This window comes from Hyperolius riggenbachi, chromosome 3 (genome assembly GCF_040937935.1).
Source record: "Hyperolius riggenbachi isolate aHypRig1 chromosome 3, aHypRig1.pri, whole genome shotgun sequence".
NCBI classification, from domain to species: domain Eukaryota; kingdom Metazoa; phylum Chordata; class Amphibia; order Anura; family Hyperoliidae; genus Hyperolius; species Hyperolius riggenbachi.
This window is the reverse complement of record NC_090648.1, coordinates 516,206,679-516,227,207: the sequence shown is the minus strand read 5'-3', so window position 1 is coordinate 516,227,207 and position 20,529 is coordinate 516,206,679.

Below are 20,529 nucleotides of genomic sequence, written 5' to 3'. Positions count from 1 at the left end.
AGTGTTGGTTTAATTTCACTATTTCCTGCTTATTAACAGTCTGCACATTCTCAGTTCTGGAAGCAGGTCTTCTGGGCGCATGCACGGAGGTGTGTAGTGCCAGATGATGGTGCGGCTACAGCTGCAATGCTATAGTCCTCAGCCTGCTTAAGGGTAATTCAGGGTTCCGGTTGCTACGACTCGGAGGGGGATAGTATTTAACACCGCCCAGTGATTCAGCGGCAGCAGGGTGAGCCGTCATTCGGTTCACCCTGCGCCCAACTAATACGTACGCCTTACATTCTGACATTTGTTCATCACCACAGCATGCTGGTCATGTGTCATAAGAGTCACATGATTAATGTGCCAATGATGAACAATTAAAGAAGCTAGGATTCAGGATGGGCAAAAATTAAGTAAAGAGGACACAGAGGAGCCAGAAAAGTAGTTTTAAAAGTTCCTCATCCTGCCAGCAGAGGCCGCTATCACCAGAGGGAAAGATGCCAGGGAACCCCTGCAAAGACCTCAAGGAACCCCTGGTCAAGAAGTCTGCTCTACATAGTACAAAGTGGTTGATCTGGAACTTTTGCTCAGACTATTTGGAAACCGAATAACATAAGCATGCTTTCTCCTTTCAGGTGTACCGGAGATGAACCCCGGGTCAAAACAGACATAGTTACCTAAGAAAAGGGAAGCCTCTGGAAACTATAGAAGAAGGCAAGGGCTTGTCGGAATGAAGGTCAGGGCTGCGATTCCCTTAAGGCATTAGCGTGTCCGTACTGCACCTGCGCAAGTATGGCTGCTCCTGTGCAGTAGGCCGGAGCCACTCGTGACAGAAGAGGAGTGCGCCCGGATCTTCTGGAAGGTCCCGGTGAGCGGTCACAGCAGTGAGGAGGACGCAGGAAGCCTCTACAGGATCCAGAGGCTTCTTTCTTCTTCGGCAAGTATGTCTTTCTCCTCAGGTTCTCTTTAAAGGGAAGGTCCGCGTTGAAAAAAAAACAAACTCCACTTACCTGGGGCTTCTTCCAGCCCGTGGCAGCCGTCCTGTGCCCTCGCCGCAGCTCCTCTCACTCCCGGTCGGCTTCCGGGCCGGCTTCATGTGAGCTCCACGGCGCGGGTCACGTGGTGTACGTGATGTCATCAGGTCTCTACTGCGCAGTAGAGACTCGACGTCACGTGACCCGCGCCGTGGAGCGCACATGAAGCTGACCCGGAAGCCAACCTGTCGAGGTCGGCTTCTTCAGCGCAGGACACTGGGAGGGAGAGGAACTGCGGCGAGGGCACAGAACGACTGGCAGGGGCTGGGAGAAGCCCCAGGTAAGTGCAGTTTGTTTGTTTTTTCAGTGCGGACGTTCCCTTTAAAGCTTTCACGTATCCCTACATCCCCTGTGGCCTTCCTCAGCACAGCATGAGGCAAATTCCCCATATAAATCTCTGGCACCGACTAGGATACCTCTCTAGCGTCATAAATTACCGGCCATTGTCTGCTTGATGCTGAGGCTTGTGAAATCTGTCTAGAAGAGTATGAAGCAATCTCTCCTGCATGCTGGTGTATAATATAGCCCGTGTAGATAGTAGCTGTGGCTTTCTCCTTCACTGCTATGTGGGTATCGCTCTACCATCTGGATCTGAGCTCACTCATGCTGTCATCCTCTTTATTAGAGACCCCCGTTCCAGGAAACCCTGTCGCAGCCTGGATGGAGAATAGACGGCTTCTTTTCTGATTTTATTGTCTGGCTTCTAAGAACACATACTTTATTGTGGTTTTATGAAGGATTTCCTGAAGGAAAGCCATGTATCATGTTCAGTTGTTCCATGTGGATGTGCAATCGCCGGCGCACGCGAAAAGATGGAGCGCAGGGACAGATGGACTACCGGTGCTGCCAAGGGGTCCATGGAGGAGAGGACACAGGCAAGAGGCGCCAGGGGGAGCAGGTGGCTGGGATGGAGCGGGGTCTGCTTGTTGCTCTTCAGGACTCACTGTGGAGGAATCAAGTCCTGATGAGAATGTTTAAAGGGGATCTCCAGACTCCACTGTAAATTCCAATAGTATGACTGTTTGCACTGTTTTTTTTACCCAATTTCCATACTAAGAATCGGAAACATTGTGGCATCTCTGATTGGCCTCATATCATGGCTGGCATTGCACTACTTCTCTAGTCATTTCCCATCTCTGTGATCGTCTGGCTCAGTGGCACAGGTAGAATCTGAGTACCTCTCAGGCTACACTCAGGGCCGGTCCTACCATGAAGCAGACTGAATCAGGTGATTCAGGGCAGCAGACTGTAGGGGGAAGCATCAGCTCTACACTCTGCTGATCAATTTCAGTCTCTCCCTCTGCTTTGCTGCTTCTGCCTGACTCATGGAGCACAGAGCTTACCTGCTGTGAGTCTGTGTGTGTTGGAACGCCCCTTTATTAGATATGCACTGCTCTCTGCTAGCTCCGCCTCCTCTCCATGTGCTCTTATGCCCTCTGGTTTCTCTGCTGTGCAGGTGAGCTGCAGTTTATTGCTGTGTGTGTGTGTGTACAGTGTGTGTGTGTGTGTGTGTGTGTACAGTGTGTGTGTGTGTACAGTGTGTGTGTACTGTGTGTGTGTGTGTGTACTGTGTGTGTGTGTGTGTGTGTGTGTGTGTGTGTGTGTGTGTGTGTGTGTGTGTGTGTGTGTGTGTGTGTGTGTGTATGTACAGTGTGTGTGTACGTGTGTGTATACGTGTGTGTGTGTGTGTGTGTGTGTGTACGTGTGTGTGTGTATACAGTGTGTGTGTGTGTGTGTGTGTGTACAGTGTATGTGTGTGTGTGTGTGTGTGTGTGTACGTGTGTGTGTGTGTGTGTGTGTACAGTGTGTGTGTGTGTGTGTGTGTGTGTGTGTGTGTGTGTGTGTGTACAGTGTGTGTGTGTGTGTGTGTGTACTGTGTGTGTGTGTGTGTGTACTGTGTGTGTGTGTGTGTGTGTGTGTGTGTGTGTGTGTGTGTACTGTGTGTGTGTGTGTGTGTGTGTGTGTGTGTGTGTGTGTGTGTGTGTGTGTGTGTGTGTGTGTGTGTGTGTGTGTGTGTGTGTGTGTGTACGTGTGTGTATACGTGTGTGTATACGTGTGTGTGTGTGTGTGTGTGTGTACGTGTGTGTGTGTATACAGTGTGTGTGTGTGTGTGTGTGTGTACAGTGTGTGTGTGTGTGTGTGTGTGTGTGTGTGTGTGTGTGTACGTGTGTGTGTGTGTGTGTGTGTGTACAGTGTGTGTGTGTGTGTGTGTGTGTGTACAGTGTGTGTGTGTGTGTGTGTGTACGTGTGTGTGTGTGTGTGTGTGTGTGTGTGTGTGTGTGTGTGTGTGTGTGTGTGTGTGTGTGTGTGTGTGTGTGTGTGTGTGTGTGCTTCAGCAAAAAGCCTAGAACCTTCATGAGCTTCATGCTCTGTACACACGTTGCTCCTTCATGCTCTGTACACATGCTGCTGCTCCATGCTCTGTACACATGCTTCTGCTCTATGCTCTGTACACACGCTGCTGCTCCATGCTCTGTACACATGCTGCTGCTCCATGCTCTGTACACACGCTGCTGCTCCATGCTCTGTACACACACTGCTGCTCCATGCTCTGTACACACACTGCTGCTCCATGCTCTGTACACACACTGCTGCTCCATGCTCTGTACATACACTGCTCCTCCATGCTCTGTACACACGCTGCTGCTCCATGCTCTGTACACACGCTGCTGCTCCATGCTCTATACACACGCTGCTGCTCCATGCTCTGTACACACACTGCTGCTCCATGCTCTGTACACACGCTGCTGCCCCATGCTCTGTACACGCTGCTGCCCCATGCTCTGTACACACTGTTGCTCCTTCATGCTCTGTACACATGCTTCTGCTCTATGCTCTGTAAACACGCTGTTGCTCCATGCTCTGTACACACACTGCTGCTCCATGCTCTGTACACATGCTGCTGCTCCATGCTCTGTACACACACTGCTGCTCCATGCTCTGTACACAGGCTGCTGCTCCATGCTCTGTACACATGCTGCTGCCTCATGCTCTGTATACACGCTGCTGCTTCATGCTCTGTACACATGCTGCTGCTCTATGCTCTGTAAACACGCTGCTGCTCCATGCTCGGTACACACGCTGCTGCTCCATGCTCTGTACACACGCTGCTGCCCCATGCTCTGTACACGCTGCTGCTCCATGCTCTGTACACACGCTGCTGCTCCATGCTCTGTACACACGCTGCTGCTCCATGCTCGGTACACACGCTGCTGCTCCATGCTCTGTACACACGCTGCTGCCCCATGCTCTGTACACGCTGCTGCTCCATGCTCTGTACACACGCTGCTGCTCCATGCTCTGTACACACGCTGCTGCTCCATGCTCGGTACACACGCTGCTGCTCCATGCTCTGTACACACGCTGCTGCCCCATGCTCTGTACACGCTGCTGCTCCATGCTCTGTACACACGCTGCTGCTCCATGCTCTGTACACACGCTGCTGCCCCATGCTCTGTACACGCTGCTGCTCCATGCTCTGTACACACGCTGCTGCTCCATGCTCTGTACACACGCTGCTGCTCCATGCTCTGTACACACGCTGCTGCTCCATGCTCTGTACACACGCTGCTGCTCCATGCTCTGTACACACGCTGCTGCTCCCTGCTCTGTACACACGCTGCTGCTCCATGCTCTGTACACACGCTGCTGCTCCATGCTCTGTACACATGCTGCTGCTCCATGCTCTGTACACACGCTGCTGCTCCATGCTCTGTACACACGCTGCTGCTCCATGCTCTGTACACACGCTGCTGCTCCATGCTCTGTACACACGCTGCTGCTCCATGCTCTGTACACATGCTGCTGCTCCATGCTCTGTACACACACTGCTGCTCCATGCTCTGTACACATGCTGCTGCTCCATGCTCTGTTCACACTCTGCTGTTCCATGCTCTGTACACACACTGCTACTCCATGCTCTGTACACACTGCTTCTCCATGCTCTGTACACACGCTGCTGCTCCATGCTCTGTACACACGCTGCTGCTCCATGCTCTGTACACACGCTGCTGCTCCATGCTCTGTTCACACACTGCCGTTCCATGCTCTTTACACTTGCTGCTGCTCCATGCTCGGTACACACTGCTTCTCCATGCTCTGTACACACGCTGCTGCTCCATGCTGTGTACACATGCTGCTGTTACATGCTCTGTACACACGCTGCTGCTCCATGCTGTGTACACATGCTGCTGTTACATGCTCTGTACACACGCTGCTGCTCCATGCTCTGTACACACGCTGCTGCTCCATGCTCTGTACACACGCTGCTGCTCCATGCTCTGTTCACACACTGCTGTTCCATGCTCTTTACACTTGCTGCTGCTCCATGCTCGGTACACACTGCTTCTCCATGCTCTGTACACACGCTGCTGCTCCATGCTGTGTACACATGCTGCTGTTACATGCTCTGTACACACGCTGCTGCTCCATGCTGTGTACACATGCTGCTGCTCCATGCTCTGCACACACGCTGCTGCTCCATGCTGTGTACACACGCTGCTGCTCCATGCTCTGTACACGCGCTGTTTCTCCATCCAAAGTCAACTGTATTAGGGAAAGAAATTGGGCGGTGCTGTGAGCTGCGGGATACCTGCAGATATTCTGGTGTCCCACATTGTGCCTGTCCCCAGACACTGCACCGGCCCTGATCTGAGGGGGGATTCTGGGCAGCTGCAATCTCCCCCTGCCTTTGCCTATGCCAAATCCCGCTCTATGCCCACCCAGAGTCTCACACAGGCAGCCAGATACAGCAACACATGTGCCTGGCACTGAGGCATTGGCTTGTAGAGAGGTAACTTTACACCGAATCCTAAACCATCTGAACATTATTGCACATTTATAACAGGAGAAAATTTAATATAAGTAATCCGAAGTCAGGGGAATAAAGTTGGCAGTCTACGTTCTTCTCTCAGTTAAGCTTCCTTCTATTGGCAGCTGTGATCATCTGCCGCCCAAACGTGGCAAGATACATCTGGATCATCAAGTCCTCCAACGCCATCAGCAGAATACAGACGTGCCTACTAGGGATGCTCATTCGGATTCCGCGGAAATGCAATTTCCGAAATTCCGATCGGAAATTGCATTTCCGCATCGGAATGCGGAAATCGGTAATGTAAGTGCCGTAGGCGGATTTCCGCCGGATATTGCGGAAATTTCCGCCGGAAATCGCGGAAATTCCACCCGACTTTAACATCGATTTTCTCAAAAACTATAAGGTCTTTTTGAAAACTTTTTTTTGCATCTTGTTCACAAGATTCGGTTTAATAAACCCTGAAAATTTGGTGTTTCTAGGACTTAAGGGGGCTTTGTTATTAACCATTAAAGTCGGTGGATTTTTACTGTAATGTAAAATGCAGAAAATCTGCATCTGCCTATTTTCTGCATTTTATATTACAGTAAAAATCTGCCGACTTTAGCAGTTAATAGCAAAGCCACCGTAAGTCCTAGAAACACCAAATTTTTAGGGTTTATTAAACAGAATCTTCTGAACAAGATGCAAAAAAAAGTTTTCAAAAAGACCTTATAGCTTTTGAGAAAATCGATGTTAAAGTCGGGCGGAATTTCCGCGATTTCCGGCGGAAATTCCGCATTAGAATGCGGAAATTGGTAGCGGAAGGCGGAATCGGTAATCGGTACATGACGGAATGCGGATTTACCGCGGAATCGGAAATTGGCATTCCGACCATCCCTAGTGCCTACTGAATCCTTCAGCTTCATTCACTCATCCACAGAGGGCCGCGGAAACACCCCCGATCGCCCTATCGCCTCCGCCAAATACCTATACCAGGACAAAGCTTACATAACTAACTCCCCTCCTCACAGAATTCCCTTTGTTAGTAAAGATGAAGAGAGGACATTAATATTTGATGCAGCTGTACTAGAGAATTATGGCAGCAGAGCAGAGTGGACATTTCCACATAGAGAGGAGCTCTCTCTCTCTCTCTGTCTCCTTTCTGAGCTCCTGAGGGGTTAACTTGTTGTGGTTAGCACTGCAGCTCAGCAGACTTTATCATTATAAAACACTGTGGTTGCAGTGCTGGTCACAAAGAGTAATCTCCTGCCAGCAAGGGGCTGAGGTGGTCCATTGCTCTTCTCTGATCACAGCTGAACACACAGAGTGGCTGTCTTGTTTCAGCACTCAGAGAACAGACAGCATGACTCATCCAAAAGAAAGAGAGAAGGTGGGACTTAGCTTCACCTCTGAATTTCTGCCCACTGTGCCCCAGATGCCGGGGCATGCAGTGCCCATCATGATGCCCGGTTCTCATGTGGCGCCAGTAGGCAGAAATGATGGTACACCAGCATCCGTTACCATGGTAACGGCCTGCCCAAGCTCACGCTGTGAAAACAGCACAGGAGTCTGCAGGGAGCACACAGCGCGGGATTCCTGCACTTACATTGGATGCCACGCCCTCTTTCTTTCCCGCTGCTTTTGAATGTGAGTCCTAAAAATGCTGCGAGTTCCCTGGTCAGACAGCTGCTACCGAATGGTAAGAGTTTATAGCTTGCCAGGTGGGAGGAGGAAGGGGAGGAGAGGGGAAGGAAAAGGGCTGCTTTCAGGAAGTAGCACCTGTTTAGACAGAATGTACTGGCTAGTGTGTTCTTATCTAAATAGTCATCGAGACCTGCTACAGGGCTTTCTTCTCCTGACACTGCAGCGGGGCCGGCGCTACCATACAGGCAAAGGGGTAATTGCCCCAGGGCCCCCCAAGTCTACCCTTGACTTGTGCTTCCCACGGCCCCTGCAAAGTTTTGTCAACATAGCAGGTCAACTGCCCCAGCATGCTGCTCCATCCATTCTCTCCATCTTCAGCCTCTCCTCCATGACCCGTCGGTGCCGCTGAAATCCGCGTCGGCATTAAATACTATTCCCCCTCCTCCTAGCATTACTGTTATAGCAGCGCCTAGTTTTGGCGCTCGGCGGTGAGTGACGTGCGCTGAAACCACCTGCTTTGTTGAAAATGGGCTGTAACAATCGCCACCATATTCATCTCTGAACAAGTTTCTGTCTATAGTAGTGAATTATGAAATTGTTTCTGTGTTGTAATAAGTGGAACATACACTCTGCACTCTCCTTCACCCCAAACATCCAAAACCTCACAAAGTCCTGCAACTTCCACTTCCGTAACATCTACAAGCTCCACCCTTTCCTGACCTCTGCCACCACCAAACTCCTCCTCCATGCCCTCATAATTTCCCACCTTGACTACTGCAATGCCCTGCTGTCTGGTCACCCTATGACCAGAATTGCCCCACTGCAGTCCATCATGAATGAGGCAGCCAGAATTATCCACTCCTCCCATGGCTCCACCACGGCGGATCCCCTCTCTGAATCCTGACACTGGATTCCTATCCAGTCCAGAATCAGATTCAAGATACTGTGTCTGGCCTACAAATCTGTCCACAAAACCTGTCCAACCTACATTTCCGATCTTACTCAGAGATACACACCTAGCCGCTCACTCCGCTCCTCCAATGAACTTCACCTGACTGCCTCCCGCATCACCCAATCCCATGCATGCCTCCAGGACTTCTCAAGAGCCGCTCCAACACTATGGAACTCCCTACCTCCACCCATTAGGGCAGCCCCCTCTTTCAACATCTTCAAGAAGGCCCTCAAAACTCACCTTTTCACTCTGGCCTACTACCCCTCACAAGTGCTCTAAACCCGAAGCGGAACTCTGGTCCCCTACCTCTCGTGTCCCTACCTCTCCCTCTAGATTGTAAGCCTTTGGGCAGGGTCCTCCTCCTTTTGTGTCCTACCTGATCATGCACCTCCATTACTGTGAACCCATGCTATGCATCTGAGTGAACTCGACTGGCCTTATCTCCATGCTCCTATCCTTAACTAAGTAAAGTCCAAGGGTAGGTTCGCACACCAGCTTCTCAATAGAGCAAAAAGTGCTGTTTAATAATCCATCATATGTCAAACAGAAAGTATGACAATTGTTTCGGGGCCACTAAGGGTCCCCTTTATCAAGTGCAGACAAACTAATGTCCAGCGCTGCATAATATGTTGGCGCTTTATAAATACAATAAATAAATATATATATATGTACTCAACCTATTGTATTCCCCTTTAAGCCCAGCACTTGCAGCAATTGCGAGCTCCTCAGGACGTATAATGACTTTTCTTCGTTCTTTGCCTTATGTCATCTGTCAGGAAATTACCTGTAGCTGCCGCAGTAAAATAGCTATTAGCCCGGGTTGGGGGATAAAGAATGAGTGGAAAAAAAGCTGCATAAAATGTAAAGAGAAAAAAACCCGGCAAAGCGCAGCGCTGGGTCTGGAATGACGACGCACAGCCAATTCTCCGAGCAGAGCTGGAGGGATTGTGTGTCATTGCAGAGACAAACGAGGAACAGATGGCCAGAGAAAAACACATACGTAGCTGGGGCACTGAATGCATGTCAATGGCACAGAGCTCACAGGTTCTGCCACTTCTGTCTTCTAACAGCGATAAAGAGGACCTGTCATATTCTGCTACAATCTGTTTTCTATCATGCATTATGCATTCCTGCTCATGAGCCGTCTGTCCTGGACTATCTATCTCACGTGCGATGCACAAATCCTGGCTCTGTGAGCTCAGACTTCCTGAGCAGCTTCTCCCTCTTCTATCGCTGCTGATCTGCTTGGCATGCACTGGCCTCTTACAGGAAGGGGTGTTTGGACAGCCGTGGAGGAACCAGAACTCCTAGGTTTGAAGCAGTTCATTTGGGTGCATAGAATGTTGGCATGGTTGGTTTCATGAACGTATCCTACAGCATGCATGCACCAGGGGGATGGGCAAGTCTTCTGACAGCCAGGCCTGGTCCAGCCTGTCCACATTGCTGGTGGACATGAGGAGGCCTCTGTTGGTCACCCAGCCCTAGTTGGCAGAAGGGGAGCTCAGCTTCTCTGACGTATGTTCCACAAGCTCTGGTCACTGTGCCATGCCTTCAGCCACGTGTGTCCTCTAGATGTGTGGTAGATCGTTATATAACAATGATAAGAGGTGAGTACCGCTTCACTCAAAACAGGAAACAGAGCGGATCCAAGGTGGCCCAAGCCAGTAGTCCATGCAAGAAGAAAGAAAGGGAAGGATCCGCTTCAATGAATCCAAAGTTTATTAAGGACTTATCCTAAATTCCCGGACAAACATAGACTAACATGTTTCGGACCCAAACTGGTCCTTAATCATAGCTTATGATTAAGGACCAGTTTGGGTCTGAAACATGTTAGTCTATGTTTGTCCTGGAATTTAGGATAAGTCCTTAATAAACTTTGGATTCATTGAAGCGGATCCTTCCCTTTCTTTCTTCTTAGATCGTTATATGGTTACTCATGGGGCCATGCCTTCAGCCACGTGTGTCCTCTAGATGTGTGGTGGATCGTTATATGGTTACTCATGGGGCCATGCCTTCAGCCACATGTGTCCTCTAGATGTGTGGTGGATCGTTATATGGTTACTCATGGGGCCATGCCTTCAGCCACGTGTGTCCTCTAGATGTATGGTGGATCGTTATATGGTTACTCATGGGGCCATGCCTTCAGCCACATGTGTCCTCTAGATGTGTGGTGGATCGTTAGATGGTTACTCATGGGGCCGTGCCCTCAGCCACGTGTGTCATCTAGATGTGTGGTGGATCGTTATATGGTTACTCATGGGGCCATGTCTTTAGCCAACTGTGTCCTCTAGATGTGTGGTGGATTGTTATTTGGTTACTCATGGGGCCATGCCTTCAGCCACGTGTCTTCTAGATGTGTGGTGGATCGTTATATGGTAACTCATGGGGCCGTGCCTTCAGCCAAGCCTGTCCTCTAGATGTATGGTGGATCATTATATGGTTATTTAAGGAGCCATGCCTTCAGCCACGTGTCCTCTAGATGTGTGGTGGATCATTATATGGTTACTCATGGAGCCATGCCTTCAGCCACGTGTGTCCTCTAGATGTGTGGTGGATCATTATATGGTTACTCATGGAGCCATGCCTTCAGCCACGTGTGTTCTCTAGGTGTGTGGTGGATCGTTATATGGTTACTCATGGGGCGATGCCTTCAGCCACGTGTGTCCTCCAGGTGTGTGGTGGATCGTTATATGGTTACTCATGTGGCCATGTCTTCAGCCAGATGTATCCTCTAGGTGTGTGGTGGATCGTTATATGGTTACTCACGGGGCCATGGCTTTAGCCACATGTTCCACAAGCTCTGGTCATTGTGCTATGCCTTCAGACATGTGTGTCCTCTAGGTGTGTGGTAGATCGTTATATGGTTACTCATGGGGCGATGCCTTCAGCCACGTGTGTCCTCTCCTCTAGATGTGTGGTAGATCGTTATATGGTTACTCATGGGGCCATGCCTTCAGCCACATGTGTCCTCTAGATGTGTGGTGGATCGTTATATGGTTACTCATGGGGCGATGCCTTCAGCCACCTGTGTCCTCCAGGTGTGTGGTGGATCGTTATATGGTTACTCATGTGGCCATGTCTTCAGCCAGGTGTGTCCTCTAGGTGTGTGGTGGAGCGTTATATGGTTACTCATGTGGCCATGTCTTCAGCCAGGTGTGTCCTCTAGGTGTGTGGTGGATCGTTATATGGTTACTCACGGGGCCATGGCTTTAGCCACATGTGTCCTCTAGATGTGTGGTGGATCATTATATGGTAACTCATGGGGCCATGCCTCCAGCCAAGTGTGTCCTCTAGATGTGTGGTGGATCGTTATATGGTTACTCATGGGGACATGTCTTCCGCCACGTGTGTCCTCTAGGTGTGTGGTGGATCGTTGTATGGAAAGTTATATGGTTACTCATGGGGCCGCTCCTTCAGCCATGTGTATCCTCTAGATGTGTGGCGGATCGTTATATGGTAACTCATGGGGCCGTGCCTCCAGCCAAGTGTGTCCTCTAGATGTGTGGTGTATTGTTATATGCTTACTCATGGGGCCATGCCTTCAGCCAAGTGTGTCCTCTAGATGTGTGGTGGATTGTTGTATGGATACTCATGGGGCCATGCCTTCAGCCAGGTATGTCCTCTAGATGTGTGGTGGATCGTTATATGGTAACTCATATCTTCTTGGGTCAGGTGTGCCCCCCAACCCCAACACATTCATTTAGCGGTCATTGCTTCATTGTGATACGCAAGCCCCTTCACCGCAGCAAGGTAACAATCACGAAGGGGAATTGACACATGTACATGCCTTTTGTTTTATTGTTGCAGCCGCAGTGCTGCCAGAAAAATTAGGCAGGCATGTACACGCAGCAGAAAAATTATTATAGCGGCCGCTGCTAGCACCTGGAGTCCTGGACCCTGTTGGTGGTGGCGGAGAAGGCAGTCAAGCAGCCTGCAGGCAGAGATGCTGTGTGTAGGGACTGACTTAGTATTCGGGCAGGCCTGACTGTACTTTGCAGACCAGGTATCCATGGTCAGATGGACCCTTGACCCAACGCTGTGTGCCAGAGATGACACCACTTGCCTTTCAACTTCAAAGTACAGTTTGGGTATCGCCTTTTTTGAGAAATAATTGCGTGATGGTATCTTACACTGCGGTGTGTGGCTTCGCTTTTGTGTGCTGCTTTTCCTCAGGTGATCATCCCATTGAAGTTTGTGCTTTGTAATCATGTGCCTTCGTAAGGTAGTTGTCCCTACGCCGGTCTTGGTCTTTCCATGGCTCAATTTTCGGTGGCAGAGAGTAAAGATGGCATTGCTCTCATCTGAGGCAGACACACAAAAAAATGGCCACACTGCTGAGCCCTGGGATGATGGAAGTTTGGTGATGGCTGCCGACTGAGTGTTAAGTGGGGTGCCAGAATCAGAGCAGGAGGAGGAAGATATGTCACGCTTCCGTGTGGAGGGAGATGAGGTGTTCTGTGTTAAATAGTCAACTCCGTCCTGACAATACTGGAGGTCGATGGCACGTGCCTTCTTCTGAACACTGTACTTTGGTCGAGGGCCGCACAAAATCACTACAGCGCGACCTCGAACAGACCTGCCGGGTGGCTCTGCCTCTGGCTCTGCCTCTTGTTTTGTCCATATTGGGGGGGATGAAGTGAAAGGTATGCACTGACTTGACTAATACGATGTGCAGTTACACAGGTGCAGTGAAAAAATTGCAGTGACTGCTGGCACAACAAGGTGCAGTGAACAGGTATGCAGTGACTGGTATATAACACTGTGTGCTGTCATGCAGATGCAGTGAACAGGTATGCAGTGACTGGTATCAATACAATGTGCAGCTGTCACACACACAGGTGCAGTGAACAGTTACGCAGTGACTGCTGGTATATAACACTGCGTGCTGTCACGCAGGTGCAGTGAACATGAACAGGTATGCACGGTCAGTGCAGTAGTGGAGTTAGGAGCGGCACACCTTTCCGTTTGTATTTAGGGTGCTGAACCTGATGCAAAAGAAACATCAGATAAAGTTCCAAACAGTCCAAGGATAGGTTCACACACTAGCTTCTCCAATAAGCAAAAAGTGTCATTTATTTCGCCCTAATGCATGAACACTATGCATAAAAAGTGTAATTTATTTCACCATAATGCGTCAACACTATGCATAGTGTTGACGCATTGTGGTGAAATAAATTACACTTTTTGCTTATTGGAGAAGCTGGTGTGCGAACCTATCCTTGGACTGTTAGGTATGCACGGTCAGACTGGTATTACAAATGTGCAGCTGTCACACACAGGTGCAGTGAACAGTTATGCAGTGACTGCTGGTATATAACACTGCGTGCTGTCACGCCATGTGCAGTGAACATGAACAGGTATGCACGGTCGGACTGGTATTACATATGTGCAGCTGTCACACACAGTTGCAGTGAACAGTTATGCAGTGACTGGTATTATATAACACTGCGTGCTGTCACGCAGGTGCAGTGAACATGAACAGGTATGCACGGTCGGACTGGTATTACAAATGTGCAGCTGTCACACACAGGGGCAGTGAAAAGGCAGGCACTGAATGTGATGGGCCTGGCACAGTATAGCAATTAGCAAGGGCCAGCTGCGACACACAGGGCTGTATAATGCAGTGCCAGTGGCACACACACAAAAAAAACTTCACAAGAACATTAGCTCTGAAAAGAGCTGTTTTTGTGGTGCTTTTCAAAAACAAATATCAGCTAAGAGCAAGCTACAAGAGCCTAACTAAGCTTTCCCTATATCTACAGCAGGTTCCTCTCCCTTCTCTCACTACTGCAGCAACACCGAGTGAGATAATGGCCGACGCAGCTGCCTTATATAAGGGGGGGGGAGCGGGGGCGCACCAGGAGGGAGTGCAGCCTGATTGGCTACCATGTGTCTGCTGACTGTGATGTAGAGGGTCACAGTTTAGCCCAATGATCTAGTATAGGGGGTGGGTCGAACTTGTCATAAAGTTCGCATTTCGATGCAAATGTGAACCACCAATGTACGTGCGAATAAGTTCGCGGCCGAACCGTTCGGGACAACTCTAGCTGATACTACTATTAACACTCAAATACTTTGGTCACATAATGAGAAGACTGAATGTGTTGGAGAAATCCTTGATGCTTGGAAAATTGAGGGTAAAGGAAGCACATGCGGAGCTATGAACATGCCTATGCAACAGCTGGAAGAAGCAGTGGCTGACAGACACATCTGGCGTGCAGAAGTACAAATGAAAAGAAAAACAAAAATCCAGGCACATCACCTCTAGTTAGGACATTTAAATAAGTAATTTAAGGAAAGGGAGGAGCTAAAGGGGGTGTGCCCAGAAAAATAGCAAAAATCAGTAACCCTTCGCACTCTCGCATGCAAATGTTCAAACAAATGCATTCACAGATTCACTCATCCAGGCACCACTGTTATCCCTACAGCTAAGTTACAAGCCGGGGTCTTAGTTCACAGAAGAATGTATTCTTATGCTTAGTCACCTATACTGCGCAGAAGTACCCAGGTAAATATAGGTGTCCTAACTCTGGCCCTGTAACATGCATAGTGCAGACATGCAAACATTCATTGCATCAAACCTATCTAGGGATTAGGAGCACACATCCTGACGTCCTCTCCTGGGACAGACAGTGCATCTTACCAATCGCACAAGGGTGCATTCTTCTGTGAACTAAAACCCTGGCTTGTAACTTAGCTGTAGGGATAACAGTTGTGCCTGGATGAGTGAATCTGTGAATGCATTTGTTTGAACATTTGCATGCGAGCGTGCGAAGGGTTACTGATTTTTGCATAAGTACAAATGGTCACAAACAGTCGGAGTTGACTTAAAGTGTAACTGTCGGGCAACAATCAAAAATCAATTCTTTATTTTTATCTGGTAAACACGTAATAAGGATGCCAACCAGGCAATGCAAAAGTTAAAATCTCTATTATTTTTCTTGTTTATAAATGATCATTCCCCAGTTTACCTGACTCTTATTTGGTACGTTGCCGCACAAAGGAAGTTGCAGGGCATGCTGGGGTGTCTTTTTTTGCGTCTTTATTTCCCCTCAGACTTAACTAATGCACAGAAGCAAAAAAAGACAACCCAGCATGCCCTGCAACTTCCTTTTTGCGGAAACGTACCAAATAAGAGTCAGGTACACTGGGGAATGATCATTTATAAAGAAGAAAAGTAATAGAGATTTTAACTTTTGGATTGCCTGGTTAGCATCCTTATTACTTGTTTACCAGATAAAAACAAAGAATTGATTTTTGATTTTATGCCCGACAGTTACACTTTAATGAATGAGGAAGAGGAGGGAGGAGTCTGGTACCTAGTGCTGTTTTCAACAAAGTATGGAAAATCCCGTTACATTAGAGAATAATGGTAATATTTAATCATCTGCTACAAGATATTCAATGGGACGCTTATACTGACATTTCTGAGACAGACAAAACAAAAAATAATCAAATGTGTACGTTTAGCTTTATTCACTTGTTTACGAAGCAGTTCTGGTGCCATCATCATTAGTCAGATAATGAGAAAGTGATGATGTTGCCGTCCGGTCTAATGATGTCTAATGATTCATGTTTTGCTGATTTCAAAGGATCAAAACAAATGAGGTTTTCTGCTCAGCAGTTGCTGGCTTTGTTCATTTTTTTGGTAAAGCTTTTTCTCTGAATGTTTTAAGTCCACGTAGATATAAAAAGAACATAAACAGCAGTGATGTCTGGAAAGGCCTCCTAGCCAAGATTGAGGTCAGGAGATCTATAAATGGGCTATTGATTGAAAATAATGTAATAACATGCTTTGCCTCATATTAGTGTTGGGCGAACACCTGGATGTTCGGGTTCGGGAAAGTTCGCCGAACATGGCCGCAATGTTCGGCATGTTCGGGCCGAACCCCGAACTCCCCGAACATCCCGCTTTTGGGGGCCCTATGGGGTCGCAGGCATAAGGGGGGAGCATGCCCCGATCGCGGGGGGGGTCGGAAATTCCCCCCACCCCCTCCGCTAGCGCTCCCCCCTCTGCCCGCTTCCCCATTCAAAAGTTAGGAAGTGAAACTGTACCTGTGCGGCCGGTAGTGGGTGACTGGCAGTGGGCGGCACTATGGAGAGACTGAGGAGGAGGAGGAGTCCGGAGAGTGACGCGTTGAGGGAGGCCGGGCAGCGGGCGGATCAGCAGTAGTACCGTACTACTGCTGATCCGCCCACTGCCCGGCCTCCCTCAACGCGTCACTCTCCGGACTCCTCCTCCTCCTCAGTCTCTCCATAGTGCCGCCCACTGCCAGTCACCCACTACCGGCCGCACAGGTACAGTTTCACTTCCTAACTTTTGAATGGGGAAGCGGGCAGAGGGGGGAGCGCTAGCGGAGGGGGTGGGGGGAATTTCCGACCCCCCCCCCCGCGATCGGGACATGCTCCCCCCTTATGCCTGCGACCCCATAGGGGGCCAGTATTCGGGCGAACAGGGCCCTGTTCGTGCCGAACAGGGGCCCTGTTCGGCCAGGCAATGAGCCGTTCGGGCGAACCCGAACAGTTTGGCCGAACACCACCAGGTGTTCGGCCGAACGCGAACATCACCCGAACAGGGTGATGTTCTGCAGAACCCGAACAGTGGCGAACACTGTTCGCCCAACACTACCTCATATATGAGGGGGTTTCACTAAGTTTTACATGTCACCCGGAAGTTATTATGGTATATTGATGCTATTTTGTCAGTGTTGTCAATGGTCGCTAAATGCATGATGCTGAGAAAATCAGCTTGCTGTATCCCTTTTTTTTTACAGATTGTGCCAGAACTCCAGAAGGGACCAAAATGTGAGATGGAAAAGACTGAGGCTGGCAACGTGATAAAGGACTAGAAGTCCCCGGGCTACTCTGCAAGAATTTGAGCGTGCCCCCCCACCCCCACCCTGGGGCCCACTCATGGCCGTTTTGGGGGAGGAGGGGTCGCAGCATGAGGGAAGAGCTTTGCACATCAGCGGGGAGGGGGGACAGTCCCCCCTCCCTCACCTCGGGCTCTCCCCTCTGCGCTCCCCTCCTGCATCTATCTAAGTGTCAGCAGCGGCAGCAGCTATAATTACCTCCATTCACCACCGGAGGTTTCCGATCTGCAAGGGCTTCGCATTACTTCCTGTTTTAACAGGAAGTAATGTGAAGCCCTTGCAGATCGGAGACCTCCGGTGGAGCGCAGAGGGGAGAGCCCGAGGTGAGTGAGGGGGGACTGTCCCCCCTCCCCGCTGATGTGCAAAGCTCACCCCTCATGCTGCTCACCCTTCCCCCAAAAATGGCCATGAGCGGGCCCCCCCCCCCGCGGGGGCAGGGGCTGCTTCCCCTATTGTTACGCCAGTGTGCCTGACCAAAGAATTCCTCTTCAGCCCATTCCAACATGCGTCACATCTGTCTTGAAAGGTCACACCATGTTTGTTTCTGGAAAGGGGTTGGCCAACGTGGAGCCCACCCTCCAGACACCTTAGAAGTGTAGTTCATCAGGAATAATTTTCCACACACCATGATTGAGGCCAGTTTCATTCATGATCATTTGGGTGGTTGTTTCTGTCTTCCAGGATTAAACACCCCACTTTCTTCACTGTGGTTGTATCGTCCATCAGTGATGGTCTTCCAGGTCTTGGCTGGTCTTTGAAGGACATGTGACCTCTTTGGAAGTTCCTTTTCCACCTCACAATAGTGTCATAAGATGAGCCACTGTCTCCATAAACTGCCATCATCTCATCATGAATTTGCCGGGCACTATGACCATTCAGGTGCAGGAACTTTATTACACTGTGAGCCTCAGTCTTTTCCATCTCATGCTTTAGTCACATCTGGCACAATCTGTAGAAGAAATTTGAGCTGATTTTCTCAGCATCACGTAACATCATTTTCTGTGCCGGCAATAACACATTCCGTACCCACTTTCCCTGCTTTGAGTTTTTGGTTACTTTAAAAATAGGACTCTCGAGCAAAGGGATGAACCTGACCTACCTTTACCCACCTTGAATGGGAAGCCAGTGGAAATAAAGAGCAGCCAGCAAGTCTAGAAGAGGAAATCAAGGACAGTCGAGGAGTCTTGGACACAGACGCACAGACCATCTGAAGCATTTTGTGTTTAGAAAAAGGGAGCTCACCATTACTGGCATCTGCAAATAGCGGGGAATGTGTACCAGTAGTGGGGGAGCAGAAACCCCTTGGAAACTACATACAGTATGTGATTGAAAACATTGAATCACACTTAAGTAAAAGTACACTAATACTTTAAAATACCTTTTATGACAGTCAGCAGGGCAGGGCCGGTTTAAGCAACAATGGGGCCCCAGGGCAAAATAAACCTGGGGGGCCCCCCCAACATATACCCCGGAACAAAAATCAGCATTAGGGGACCTTTTTTGCAGCTGGTATAGTCAGGGTGTGAAGTCCCAATCGGTCAGAGCTCCACATTCTGGCTACCCCAGCCTGCATGAGGGACAAGGGGTTAAAAAGTTTCAGGAGGGGGGACCCCACATAATTTAAAAAAAAAAAAAATTCCCACACTCTAAACATAAAAATTTTTTTTGCCAGGGATCTTCATACAGCCATATTGTGGCTGTATAGCGATCCCTGGCCAAAGCGCTGCGGCTGCGTATGGACCCCCTGGAAACCCCGTCAGGAAATTTATTGCGCTTTCGTTTGATGCATGTAAAATCACACTACCGTTAGGTTTGCTACTAAAAGTGACATTTACCGCATTTAAAACTATACTTTTTTCCTTCTAAACTTTAAAATCGATTTTCTCAAAAACTATAAGGTCTTTTTAAAAAATAGTTTTTTCCTCTTATTCCTAACGATCTCCTTAACATATCCTGCAAATTTAGGGTTTCTAGCATTTAAGCTGGATTTGCTATTAACCATTAAAGTCGGCAGGTTTTTAAATGTGTTTGTTTTTTTCCTTTGAAAATTTAAAATCGATTTTCTCAAAAACTATAAGGCCGATTTGAAATTTTTTTTTCCTCTTGTAGCCACTGGGGGCCCCTACAAGCTCTGGGGCCCTGGGGCAGCTGCCTACTTTGCCTTAATGGTAGCGCCGGCCCTGCAGCAGGGGCCACCATCAGGGAGATACAAGAACACAAATTCAGGGCCCAATGTGGAGTTCCCAGAAATCTATTATTATTATTTTATTATTATTTATTGGATTAAGCACCAACATATTACGCAGCGCAGTACAATACATAATACAGGTAATAAGCAATGAGATACACAACACAATACGTGTAGTAATACAATGTCAGGTCACACACTGGAGTGGTAGTGCTGATAATACAAGTTCACATATTCTGGGTAGGGTGTACAATCAAGTATGATACACAAGGGGAGAGGGCCCTGCCAAAGGCTTACAATCTAGAGGGGGGGTGTGACATGACAGGATCAAGAGGTTCTCGGTAGAGAGAGTTAGTGCAGCATCAAGGTGAGGTAGGCCTCCTTGAAGAGGTGAGTTTTGAGGGCTTGTTTGAAGGTGTTGAAGGAGGGGGAAAGCCTGATGGGCAGTGGGAGAGAGTTCCACAGGATGGGGGCAGCTCTAGTGAAGTCCTGTAGTCATGCATGGGAGTGTGAGATGCGTGGGGTGGTTAGGAGGAGGTTGTTGGAGGAGAGAAGTGAGATGTAGGTCGGGCAGGACTTGTGTATAGATTTGTAGGCCAAACATAGGATCTTGAAGCCGATTCTGAAGCGAATTGGAAGCCAGTGAAGGGATTTGCATAGGGGAGTCGTGGAGACAGAGCGGTGGGAGGAGTAGATGAGTCTGGCTGCTGCGTTCATGATGGATTGTAGATGGGCAATGCGGTTTTGAGGAAGGCCTGACAGGAGGGACTTGCAGTAGTCCAGGTGGGAGATGCTGAGGGCATGGACAAGGAGTTTGGCAGTGTTTGGGGTCAGGAGATGTTACGTAAATGGAAATTGCAGGCCCTAGCAATAGTTTGGATGTGGGGGATGAAGGAGAGGGCTGAGTCCAGGGTGACACCCAGGGAGCGGGCTTGTGTGGTTGGGTGGATGATTGTGCCGTTGACAGTGACATAGATGTCTGTGGGGGGGGGGGGGGGGTGACTTCACCGGGTGGGAGGATTAGGAGTTCTGTTTTATCCAGGTTTGACTTTAGGAACTTGGCA